General features: G+C 38.0%; 1 protein-coding gene across 1 annotated transcript in view; it reads left to right on the top strand.

Annotated features, from left to right (window-relative positions):
• ROCK1 (Rho associated coiled-coil containing protein kinase 1) overlaps positions 1 to 13,770 on the top strand; it is a 1,092,122-nt gene that overhangs the window by 907,042 nt on the left and 171,310 nt on the right. The gene's annotated exons all lie outside the window — the stretch shown is intronic.

The following is a 13,770-nucleotide window of genomic DNA, read 5'->3' as shown; positions in this document are numbered from 1 at the left end:
CACAACCATGTAGTTTGTTTGTTCCCCCCGTTCGTCAGATCCACCTCCTTCTATGACGTCTGGAATGGCTGTCCAACCGGAGGGCTTGTTTCTCCTTCCAACCAGGATCCACAATCAAACATGTATGAATGGGATACTACTCCAGTGTTTCAATAGAACACGTTTATTACAAGTATATATTAAAATAGAGCAACTTACAAATAGTAGTCTATCAGCTCACCATATAGGTGTCCACAATATATGAGCCCTGGTAGTGTAATAATATGCAATAAACGTTAACTTATCAAAGTAGAGACTGCCTTCTCAGGATTATAATAGTTGCTTCAAGTAAATACAATTCAGTTCCAATATTTCAGCATGAAAGTCATAGATTAATGTCTGATAATAATATTCCCTGAAAAGGTTATTTGTGTCACTGAGTTCACCACTAAGAAAGCTGTAAGTGTTAACTCTGTGACTTGCTATTTGCCTAGGCTACAGACTGTGTGTGGATACATGGGTAGTTAACACACAATAGTCTGGCAGGCATATAGTGAATATAACAATATTATGCAGTTAGATAGATAGTACTCACAGATCCCCTGCAGCACGGATGGTACTAACTCACAGACCGGAAGATGTATGTAAAGGTGGAAGCTGGAAGTCCGGTCCGGTCTGTGAAGAGAAGTGCTGGCTGTACCTGTGAAACTTCGGTCCGGTGCAGAGTAGGAGGCGGATGGTATGTGTGAGAGACGCACTCTCGTCTGTAGCTGATGATGTCAGCAGAAGGCAGAGCAGCTGAGGATCAGACAGGAGCAGGCAGCGTAAGGAAGTGCTGTGAAGATTTCAGACTAATCGATCAAGGAGATTCCTTAGGAGGTTGGTCTGCAATAATCCAGCAATGCAATGTCTGGGAGGCGGCCTTAAATAGGGAAGAATACCCAGGCTTAAAGGAACAGTACATGTAAGTAAGCATGAGCCGCAACACCTTAAACAGGCCCCCCCCCCCCAGGAAACCACAGCGAGGTTTCAGGGCCGAGGGCGATCTGGGTAACTGCGGTGGAAAAGAGATAACAGTCGAGGGGCAGTGATGTTAGCTGCAGGCTCCCAAGAATCTTCCTCATGACTGTAACCCTTCCAGTGGATTAGATAGAATAACTTGCCGGAACGGATTCGTGAATCAACAATACTGTGAACTTCGTATTGAACATCAGGAAGTGTACCATATGCAGCATCACGGGAGGCAGCAGAAGGAGTGTTGGAAGTACAGGGTTTGACCAAGGACACATGAAAGGTGGGATGAACCTTAATGTTAGAAGGAAGTTGCAAGGTAACGGTGAGATGATTTTTAATGGAAATGACAGGGTAAGGTCCGATGAAGAGTTTCCCCAATTTTCTGCTGGGGTAATGTAGTTTAAGGTTCTTTGTAGATAACCATACCAACTGTCCAACCTTATAATCCGGAGGTTTCCTATGGCGGAGGTTGTAGAACTTTTGTTGAGAGGCTTGAGCGTCAAGAATATGTTGTCTCACCGAGGTGAAAATGCTGGAGATATCATTAACGAGGTCGTTAACTTGTGGACTTTGGGTGTCAATTCTCGGAAAAAGGTTGAAACGTGGATGTATTCCATAGTTTATATAAAAAGGGGTGTAACAAGTGGAAGAGTTGACATGATTATTGTAAGCGAATTCAGCTAGGGGTAAGTAGGGAACCCAAGAACAGAAGCAACGTAAGTATTGTTCAATCCACTGGTTAACACGCTCAGTCTGTCCGTTTGTTTGTGGGTGAAATGAGGTGCTCCATTTCTGATCCATATGTAAAGCTTGACAGAGGTGTTTCCAAAATTTGGATGTAAATTGTGTACCCCTGTCACTCAACACAGATGTTGGTAGACCATGAAGGCGTACGATCTCCTTAATGAATAATTCAGAGGTGACTTTAGAGGTGGGTACACCTGAAACCGGGATGAAATATGCCATTTTTGAAAATAAGTCAGTGACTACATATATTGTAGTGTAAGAGTGAGATGGTGGAAGGTCAACGATAAAATCCATTGAGAGGGAATGCCAAGAATGTTGAGGAACTGGGAGAGGTTGAAGTAAACCCATTGAGTGTTGACGGGAATGTTTTGAAGTAGCGCAGATATCACAGTGAGAGATGTAGGTCTTCACAGAGTTGGATAAGGAGGGCCACCAATAGTATCTACTGATTAAGTTTAGAGTTTTATCATTTCCCATATGACCGGCGAGCGGGGAGTCATGTGATAATTTAAATACATAGTATCTTAGAGATGGAGGTATATAGAGTTTGTCGTTCATGTAGAGGAGACCATCATCTTGTTGAACTAATAAGTTGATGGGTTTTGAATCATCCGAAGATTGTGCAATCCTAATTTGTGTTTTGAGATCATCAGTGGAGTCAGTCAGTAAACCCATGAAACTATGTTTAGGGATAACAGTGGAGGGGGTTCTGTTTAAAGAAACCTTGGTATCCTTACGAGTGAGGGCATCAGCCTTCCCATTCCTTGTGCCAGGTCTATAACAGATAGTAAATTGGAACCTGGAGAAATATAAACTCCAACGGAGTTGTCTGGATGAAAGAGTCCTGTTGGATTGAAGGTACTGGAGGTTTTTGTGATCAGTATAGATGATCGTAGGATATGAAGCACCCTCTAGCAGATGACGCCACTGATCAAAGGAGGATTTAATCGCTAAAAGTTCCTTCTCTCCGACTGGGTAATTTAACTCAGCCGGTTGCATAATTCTTGAGAAATATGCCACAGGATGTATGGGATCCTTAAAGGATTTTCTCTGTGAAAGAATAGCGCCTATGGCGTAATCGGACGCATCCACCTCCAAGATGAACTGTTTGTTGAGATCAGGGAATTGAAGTATAGGAGCGGAAGAGAATTTAGATTTTAATAAATCAAAAACGGTTTGAGTAGTTTCTGTCCAATGGAAAGTGGAGGTGAGTTTGGTTAAGTCTGATAGTGGTTTTGTAATAGCAGCAAAGCCTGGGATGAATTTTCGATAAAAATTGGAAAATCCTAAAAATCGTTGAACATCCTTTTTAGAACGGGGAACAGGCCAGTCTTTTATTGCTTGAACTTTGTTTTTCATGCTAATACCATGAGGAGTGATATGGTAACCTAAAAATGTGATGTCTTGGGAATCGAAAATAAATTTTTCTAATTTAGCATACAACTGATGTTGTCGCAACCGCTCTAGAACAGTAGCCACATGAATTTTATGATCAACAAGGTTTTGGGAGAAAATCAAAATATCGTCCAAATAGACAACAACGTATATATCCAAAATGTCTCTAAAGATGTCATTGATGAGACACTGAAATGTAGCAGGTGCATTGCATAACCCGAATGGCATTACTGTATACTCAAACAGGCCATATCTGGTCCTGAATGCAGTAAGCCATTCGTCACCTGCTCTTACTCTGATAAGATTGTATGCTCCCCTGAGATCCAATTTGGTGAAAACAGAGGAGCCACGTAGTCGTTCTATTAACTCGGGTATAAGGGGAAGTGGATACCTATTCTTGCGGGTATGTTTGTTTAGCTCCCTGTAATCCACAATCGGGCGTAGAGAACCATCTTTGTTCGTAACAAAAAAGATGCCCGCACCTGCGGGAGAGGTACTAGGTCTTAAAAAACCCTTCCTCAAGTTCTCATCTATATAAGTTTTTAGGTGTTCAAGCTCGGGCTTGGAGAGGGGGTATATATGCCCAAAGGGTATAGAGACACCTGGTAAGAGGTCAATGGGACAATCGTAGGCCCTGTGGGGTGGTAAAGACTCTGCTTCTTTTTTGTTAAAGACATCAGAGTACTGATTATAGTGAATAGGCAGAGAATTGTCACATACCTGAGAAATTGAGGCGTTGAAATTACAACTGACCTGATTAGGTGAGGGAGAAAAGTGTAAACTAAGGTTTTCCCAATTAATTACCGGTTTATGTGTGTGTAACCAGTTTATGCCTAAGATGACATCAAACATGGGTGAATTTATAACATCGAAAGACAACTGGTCAACATAACCGGTAGGAGTTGTGAGATGAATACTAGAAGTGTGATGCGTGACAGCAAGTAAAGTACCATCAATGACTTTGACTGAGACTGGTTTTTGCTTAGTAACAAGTGGTATTTTATTTTTTCTCACAAAACCCCAGTGCATGAAATTCCCAAAAGACCCGATGTCGATGATAGCAGTGGCATTAATCTTGTGATGTTCCCACTGTAAAAGAAGAGAAACAGTTATGTAAGGGTTTGTGGTATGTGGTACCATAGGATCAAGATGGAGGATAGATTCCTTACCCATTTTTTGTTTGTTAAGGACTGGGCATTCCTTTACCACATGTGCAGGGGATGCACAATACATGCATAAGTTTTGGTTCTTCCTCCTAGTCTTCTCTTGGGGACTTAGAGGACCCTTAATGAACCCGATATCCATTGGTTGCGCAAGCTCCTTGCTGATGTAGGTAGGTGAGGAGAGATATTTTTTAGGAGTGCTAGTCTTTTCAGAGCGTCTTTCCCTCAGACGTCTGTCAATGCTGATTGAAAGACTGTACAATTCTTCAAGGGTATCCGGTATGCCTGTACGAGAAAGCTCGTCCTTTATGTCCTCAGATAATCCCAATCTGAATTGTTTTTTTAGTGAGACATGGTTCCACTGAGAATCTGTGGCTGCGATCTTAAATTGTGTGATATATGTCTCTACTGGGTTCTTTAGTTGCCTTAGAGACCTGAGAGTATTCTCAGCAGAAACCTGCTTGAAGGGATCGTCATAAAGTACAGACATTTCAGAGAAAAACCCATCTAGAGAACCCAGGATATAAGATTGTTGTTCATAGAAGGAATCAGCCCAAGCCCTGGGCTCCCCTCTAAGATAGGAGATCACTGTGAGCACTTTGACTCTATCCGTGGGATAGGTTTTTGGCTTTAGTTCAAACATCAAATTACACGAATTCCTAAACTCCCTGAAAAGGGAGCGGTCTCCAGAAAATCTTTCAGGTGCAGAGACTAGTTGTTCAGGAAGAGATTCAGTGGAAGGAGTCTTTGAGGAGAGCACCTCCCTGAGACAAGCTTTTAAAACTTGATTTTCTACCTGAAGCTCATGAAAGGAATTAGTTAAAATGTCAATCCTGTCAGAGAGACTTTGTATTTGACCAGCAACCTGAGTAGGATCCATAATGTAACTGTACAAACAGAAACTGTATAACAAAAAGAATGAGGCAATCAGGTAAATCAACACACACCTGTGTGAATTTCTTGTGGCTGGATTATTATGTAATAATATGCAATAAACGTTAACTTATCAAAGTAGAGACTGCCTTCTCAGGATTATAATAGTTGCTTCAAGTAAATACAATTCAGTTCCAATATTTCAGCATGAAAGTCTTAGATTAATGTCTGATAATAATATTCACTAAAAAGGTTATTTGTGTCACTGAGTTCACCACTAAGAAAGCTGTAAGGGTTAACTCTGTGACTTGCTATTTGCCAAGGCTACAGACTGTGTGTGGATACATGGGTAGTTAACACACAATAGTCTGGCAGGCATATAGTGAATATAACAATATTATGCAGTTAGATAGATAGTACTCACAGATCCCCTGCAGCACGGATGGTACTAACTCACAGACCGGAAGATGTATGTAAAGGTGGAAGCTGGAAGTCCAGTCCAGTCCGGTCTGTGAAGAGAAGAGCTGGCTGTACCTGTGAAACTTCGGTCCGGTGCAGAGTAGGAGAAGCTGTGGCAAGGCTGATGGTATGTGTGAGAGACGCACTCTCGTCTGTAGCTGATGACGTCAGCAGAAGGCAGAGCAGCTGAGGATCAGACAGGAGCAGGCAGCGTAAGGAAGTGCTGTGAAGATTTCAGACTAATCGATCAAGGAGATTCCTTAGGAGGTTGGTCTGCAATAATCCAGCAATGCAATGTCTGGGAGACGGCCTTAAATAGGGAAGAATACCCAGGCTTAAAGGAACAGTACATGTAAGTAAGCATGAGCCGCAACACCTTACAGGTAGCCTCCCTGAGACTAAGTTAAAATATATATAGAACTTCTCTACGTACGTTTCGTTTCTGTTCCAGAAACTTTTTCAAGAGTGTTTTCTATATCCGGACATGCTCCTTTTATACCCTATTTTGTTCACAGATGTTATAATTAACACAGGTTCAGTTAACCCCTTATACATTTAACATCGTTATATATATACAATATCAGTTATATTAATATCCTGTAATGCATATAATTGTCTCTATATAATATTAATATATCATTTACCGTGATAGATACTTTAAAACACCTGTTAAAAACTGTAAATACATAAACATATAAATAGTAAATACAAAATAATAAAAAATACCTTTAAATTAAAACCAAAGCTGCAGCTAGATTTGAACTCGCATCCATTAAGTTATGAGGCAGTTAACCTTACCACTGGGCTACAGCAAGTCTATTAAATAGGAACTGCCAGAAAAATTGTCCCACCCTTTCCGTAATATAGACCATCTACTTGGGTATTAATAATATGTTATGGAGGACTGTGGACCATCATCATTTTACGAAAAAAAAAAATTATGCTTACCTAATAAATTATTTTCTTTCGGAATGATGATGGTCCACAGGCCCCGTCAGTTTAAATTTTTTAATGACACCTTTACAGACCCTGGTTTCCCTTTACTACCTATATGTTTCCTATTATTTATTTGGCTAGAAATTAAACTAAGTGGGAGGGATTTTAATCTCTGACATGGGTTCTTGGCCTCCTCCTGGTGCCGGGTATTATATATCCCAAGTTATGGAGGACTGTGTACCATCATCATTCCAAAAGAAAATAATTTACCAGGTAAGCATTCATTTTTTTACAAGGTAAAAATGAAGTAATAAAAAAGGTGTATTACTCACAAGAACTTCAGGAAACACTGCTTTGCAGACTGGGAAAGGCTGTTGTGCAGGGTTTAAAAAATCCCTGAGAGCCAGTTGCAATCAGTGTGTTGCTCCTTCTCTTCAAACAGTACTTCACTCTGGCTGCACTGTGTAAAGGAAAATGTACACTTTGCAGCCAGAGCACAGAGCTGTTTGAAGAGAATAGCCTGATGTGGAACAGTGCTGCAAAGATCACTGTTCCTGCATGTATTTTCCATTCTTTCTGCTGATATGCTGTATTTTCTGCAGTGACATCATCAGATTGCAGCATGTTCTGCGTTGGGGATTCAAACTAATCACAGAGCTATGGGTTTTCCCACCCTTGAAAAAAATATCTAGTGACTCCTTAGCTGTAATCACGCTAGTTTGGTAGTGAGGGAAAATCCCTGGCTCTGTGATTTGTTATATATACATAAGCAGTGAACACACAGCAAGGTTGAAATACATGCATATTGATTGCAAGTTTATATGTAATGCTGTATTTAAATAGTACTCTCTTGTTTTTGACTACGCTGTCCCTTTAATATAGTGACAGTGACCTTTTATGTGATATATTTATTTAGTAAATAAAGTAAAATATACACTCCCCCCCTTGGATTTCTCACAGTGTTGTATTGTTGAATATAAGCATTTTTTTGCAAACTTCTTTGTTGCAAATTTAGTTTCAGTGAGAGCTATTACTTTGCAGATATTCTCTGTGTACCAGCATTTTAAACAGCTTGTTTACTCAGAGAGCATGCATTGAATTGTGGGACAGTCAACACCAAAATAGTTATTATTTAAAAAGATAATGCCTTTACTACCCATTCCCCAGCTTTGCACAACCAGCATTGTTATATTAATATACTTTAGAACATTTAGACCTCTAAATTTCTGCCTGTTTCTAAGCCACTACAGACAGCCTTTTATTGCATTCTTTTTATTAGCTTTTCACAACAGGGGACTGCTAATCCATGTGGGCCATATAGATAACGTTGTGCTCTCTCTGGTGGAGTTGTGCATTTCACTGCACTAATTGACTAAAATGCAAGTCAATAGATAATAAGAAAACCGTTCCCAATGGAAATCCGAGTTTGAAAAGAAGGTGCCACAGGATACCAAAAAATGTAAAATATCCAAATACTTTATTAATTTTCGTAAAAAAGGTAAAAATAGGTAGTTAACTCCATACAAGATTATATGCGAGTACAGGAACGTCTGACCGGTTTCGGCCGCTTAGACTGTAGTCATAGGCTTAAAATTAAGTTCAAAAAAGTGCTAGTGTATAATTAGTGCGCCAATGGTCTGAAAATCCCCTGTCTGTATGACAGTGAGACACAATCACAGTGTTAAAAATCTAAATATATAACTATACGATACAAATCGTTATAGAAAAATACCCCAATCAAATTATATTAGGATACAAATGAATTCTTACGAAACAAATAAATAAAAAAAAAAAAAAAATAAAAAAAAAATAAAAAAATTCTTCTTAGATATTAAAAGTGATAACATAATATAGTGGTGTCTTTGCAGCAAACACCCCAAAATAATAAAGTGATAAAACTGCAAGGCACTGTAAATAATAAACACAGCAATGTGATAGAATTGTAAAATATTATAGTGAAAAAGTCCCAATGATCAAAGTTCAAAGTGTTACATATATGATGGGCGTAATGTCCAAATCACAGTAGGCAGGCTCTTCTCCAAAAGATCCCTGTTGGTGACCCAGGGGTGGATACTATATAGAAAAAAAGATAAAAGAAGGCGCCAACATAGTGCGGTTACCAATGGGATGGAACACGCTTAGTAAATAATACCAGGTACTCACAGGATGAAAGACACTTGAGAAGTGTCACAGGTGCCTCCTGGACTCTCAGAGTTGTCCAGCTAACTCCCACTCCACTGTGGTGGTAAGGTTCCGCTTGTCTCTACCGATTAGGATGGCTCCGCTAGTGGTTGTGGCTCCCAGCCAGTATTCCAATAGGACTCTCTTGCGGTTTCCCCAAATCCAGCTATCCAGTTAAAATCCGTGCTCTCCGGTGAGAGGTGATACAGCAAGGATAAAAGTGGTTTGTGACGGTAGTAACAAACTACAATATTGCCAATAAAAATATCAGAAAAGAAAGTTCGTGGCTGCAGTAATAAAATCAAAAAAAGACTTTATTTACACAGTGTAAATAAAGTCTTTTTTTGATTTTATTACTGCAGCCACGAACTTTCTTTTCTGATATTTTTATTGGCAATATTGTAGTTTGTTACTACCGTCACAAACCACTTTTATCCTTGCTGTATCACCTCTCACCGGAGAGCACGGATTTTAAGAGACAAGCGGAACCTTACCACCACAGTGGAGTGGGAGTTAGCTGGACAACTCTGAGAGTCCAGGAGGCACCTGTGACACTTCTCAAGTGTCTTTCATCCTGTGAGTACCTGGTATTATTTACTAAGCGTGTTCCATCCCATTGGTAACCGCACTATGTTGGCGCCTTCTTTTATCTTTTTTTCTATATTAAAATTAAGTTACAGGTGTATACTATTTAAAGGCTCTATGCTCCTCCTGCTAGGAGGTGCTAGAGAAATACTCACATAAATTAACCCTCAAACGTAAAATGTTCATACAAACGGTTAGTCTCAATACAAAAAAGTTACTAAATACATAGCACTGATATTACTGTATGAACAGTGTTACACAGTTAATGTTACATCAACGGCCAAATCTATGCTTATAAGCTATTAATAAACCATAAACAATGTAACAAACTGAAGTGACAGAAAAAAAAATAAAACATTTTAGGAACCAATCACTATGTTGGTATGAAATTTATAGAGAGTATATATAAAAAAAAAAATCACTCCCATCAACCCTTGTACGGTTGTTAACAGGAGGAAAAACTTTCTCACCAGCATAATGATGGGTCTCAAGATGAAAAATATTTATTACACTGTATATGCTTAATCATATATAAAGTCTAACATAGTGAATAGCACATAGCACACTTGGAGAACAATGGTCAACACAATTCAAGTTCCACCAACAATGCAAAATACTACATATAAACTATGATAGATAACTAACAGTATAACAGACCTATGATTAAGATGAAAATTGAGTTAAAATATGAGTTAAAATATACATCACTTCATATTTCCTACAATGAAGTGTGATATACAAAGCACAGAAGAGATCATAATCTTCTCTAAACACAATTGGTAGAGATCTAATGTTTATTTATTTACTCATTAATAAGGGGTGAAGTATAACACCTATGAGTGATAGGTCCATAATCATGATACAATTCTAGTTCTATGTATGAAGTGAAACCCTATTCCTGGCCAATATGCTAACAACTTAGAACCAAAAGGATGGTATAATTAAATGTTACATATCTGTCAAAATAATCAGTTAACACCTCTAACAGCAGATTATGACTCCAAGAAGATTATCTCATCTCTATATAGAAAATCCATCTCAGGGAACACCCTTTTGTATGCTAATAGTAGTCACCCACAACATGCGTTTAAGGGCATTGCAAAGGGCCAATTTATGCGCCTGAAAACGCAATAGTTCCCTAGATGAGGATTTCCATAGAGAGAGTGAGAACCTTAAGACGCCTTCTTGACAGACATTATCCTGAAAAAGTCATCAACAGAGCATATTGGGAAGTAAGTCAAATGGATAGGTACCAACTGTTCTGTTCTAAAAGTAAAAAACAAAGAGAGGCCGTAGGGGTAAAAACTAAGCCAATTCTAGTGACAGCATACTCTAATCAATATAATCAAGTATGCAATGTCATAAAGAGAAACATACCGATACTACGGGGAGACAAAATCTTACGTGAAGTGATCAATGATGGATGTAAGTTCGTATATAAAAAGAACCTAGCCCTGGGGAACCTTTTCTCCCCTAGTATGCTTAAAGGGACAGTTTACTCAAAAATTTTCTCCCCTTTAATTTGTTCCCAATGATCAACTTTACCTGCTGGAGTGTATTAAATTGTTTACAAGTAGCTCCTTTACCCTTATATTGGCATTTAAAATTGTTAATTTAGCATGTGGTATCCCCACCTATTCTGAAAGTTTGTGGCCGCGCGTACCAGCTATAGATGAGCTTTGTAAACACAGCCAGCAGAAGAAATTACACTCCCAGTCGGATATAGCAGAGATAAGGTAATACAATGTTGATTTTCCATTGTTCTCTCAAAGTATTGGTGATTGTTTTAAGGACAGATATAAGATAAAGAAGCAGGTATATGTGCACAATGTGATACAGTAATGAGATCTGATTATACCTACAAGCTCAACCCATTTTATTAGGTTGTGGCTTCAAAACACAAAATCAGAGCTTTAATATACACAAATAAGCCTTAAAAAGCTAATTTTCATACATTTTTTACTCTGCAGTTGGTAAAAAAAAGCAATTGTAAACACATTAAGGGAAAAACTATTTTACAGTATACTGCCCCTTTAAAGGAGAGGAATGTAAGAGCTCATGGCTACACTTTAAGGGTACTTTTAAATGTGGCAAACGATCCTGTGGGTCCTACGATCACATCAATGTGTCTCCTACGTTTGTTTCAGCCACCAGCGCTGAATGTTTTGAGACTAAAGGATGTGTGAAGTGTGGCAATAAATTTGTGGTGTATTTGGTGGAATGCACCACTTGCCACAGGCAATATGTTGGGAGGACCACGAGAGAGGTGGGGAAATGAATAAAAAAGCACTTGTCTTACATCACTGACAGAGCGGTGTCAGCTCTGTTTAAGCATTTCCTTGAAGTACACGATGGAGATGTTGGGTCCTTTAGGTGGCAGGCAATTGAACAAATAGTCAAGTCCCCGAGAGGGGGTGACAAATTCCATATACTCTCTAGACAAGAGATATATTGGATTCATAAACTTGGTTGCCTGCTACCTGTGGGATTCAACTCGGAATTCGACATAATCAACTAGTGGCACAGGTAGATTATTATTATTATTATTATTAGAGGTGTTAACTGATTATTTTGTCAGATATGTAACATTTAATTATACCATCCATCTGGTTCTTAGCTGTTAGCATATTGGCTAGGGATAGGGTGGTATCACTTCATACATAGAACTAGAATTGTATCATGATTATGGACCTATCACTCATAGGTGTTGTACTTCACCCCTTAATAATGAGTAAATAAATAACAAACATTAGATCTCTACCTTTTGTGTTTAGAGAAGATTATGATCTCTTCAGTACTTTGTATATCACACTTCATTGTAGGAGATATGAAGTGATGTATATTTTAACTCATATTTTAACTCATATTTTAACTTTATATGTATTATTTTGCATTGTTGGTGGAATTTAAATCGTGTTGATCATTGTTCTCCAATTGTGCTATGTGCTATTCACTATGTTAGACTTTATATATGATTAAGCATATACAGTGTAATAAATATTTTTCATCTTGTGACCCATCATTATGCTGGTGAGAAAGTTTTTCCTCCTGTTAACAACCGTACAAGGGTTGATGGAAGTGATTTATATATAGCCAGGAAGAAAAAAAACACACTGAGGAAAAAGGGGGAAAGGAAGGAAATGCGAAACAGAAGGAAACAATGGAATACAGGAAACAAGACAAGAAGAAGAAAAAGGAACAACAACAAGTTTATGTAACAAGATCAGAAACTCACAAGAAGAAATATGCATTAACAATGATGTATTAAATTTGTCTGATGTGTTACTTACAGATGATGAAAGGAAGGTTTTATCAAAGGGTCTTAATTTTGTACCTTCACAGCATTTTAATTTATTCAACACTGTGTTGGACGTGAACAGATTTGTTAGAAAATTAATATTGCGCAAACATTTTGCGAATGCTGTGGAGGTGCAATAAAAATTATCAAAAGAGCGCTCAAAAAGAGCTAAAGTGTAGCTGTATTGGATAGCAAAAAATATAAGTGCATATAGGTAAATCTGACTATTAGATGTATCAATGAGCAAACGCAGAGAGTTAACCACAATTGCCTGACAGTGGTACAATCTAAATATCCTAACTCTGCACTAAATAAAGGAACACAATCTAAATATGGTTATGATATTATCAATCTCAATGCAAATGGCAATCGAAAAATATATTTAATAAAAAGTGAATTTCGGTAAAATATATCATTAATTTATAATATAACAAATCTAGTCAATAAAATACTTTTATTACATACATTTAAGGTCGACCTTATGAGTAAATGGACAATATATTAAATAAATTTTGCATAACAGTATAAAACAAAACAAATAAAACAAAACATATATATAATAATTGTGTGCTGGAATAAAATAATGTCCCAAAAGGCCAAAGAGTCTTTTACAAAGTCTTTAAATCCTGTATGTTTGCATGCTTTATATCTGTGATCGCAAGTCTCCTGGAAACAAAAGATAATCTCCTTCAGGCAGTGTGAAGAGCCGTGTGTAAATTAATTACTCTCTACTCACAGTTTCAAAAGGCTGAGGTCTGCGATGAAAAGTGCCCGTAGAAAATAGTTTAATTTTTCAATTCTTCAATTAATTGAAAAATTAAACTATTTTCTACGGGCACTTTTCATCGCAGACCTCAGCCTTTTGAAACTGTGAGTAGAGAGTAATTAATTTACACACGGCTCTTCACACTGCCTGAAGGAGATTATCTTTTGTTTCCAGGAGACTTGCGATCACGGATATAAAGCATGCAAACATCCAGGATTTAAAGACTTTGTAAAAGACTCTTTGGCCTTTTGGGACATTATTTGATTCCAGCACACAATTATTATATATATGTTTTGTTTTATTTGTTTTGTTTTATATTGTTATGCAAAATTTATTTAATATATTGTCCATTTACTCATAAGGTCGACCTTAAA

The sequence above is a fragment of the Bombina bombina genome, chromosome 5 (assembly GCF_027579735.1).
Source record: "Bombina bombina isolate aBomBom1 chromosome 5, aBomBom1.pri, whole genome shotgun sequence".
Classification (NCBI taxonomy): domain Eukaryota; kingdom Metazoa; phylum Chordata; class Amphibia; order Anura; family Bombinatoridae; genus Bombina; species Bombina bombina.
The sequence above is the reverse complement of the archived record's forward strand: the minus strand, read 5'-3'. Positions and strand labels throughout refer to the sequence as shown.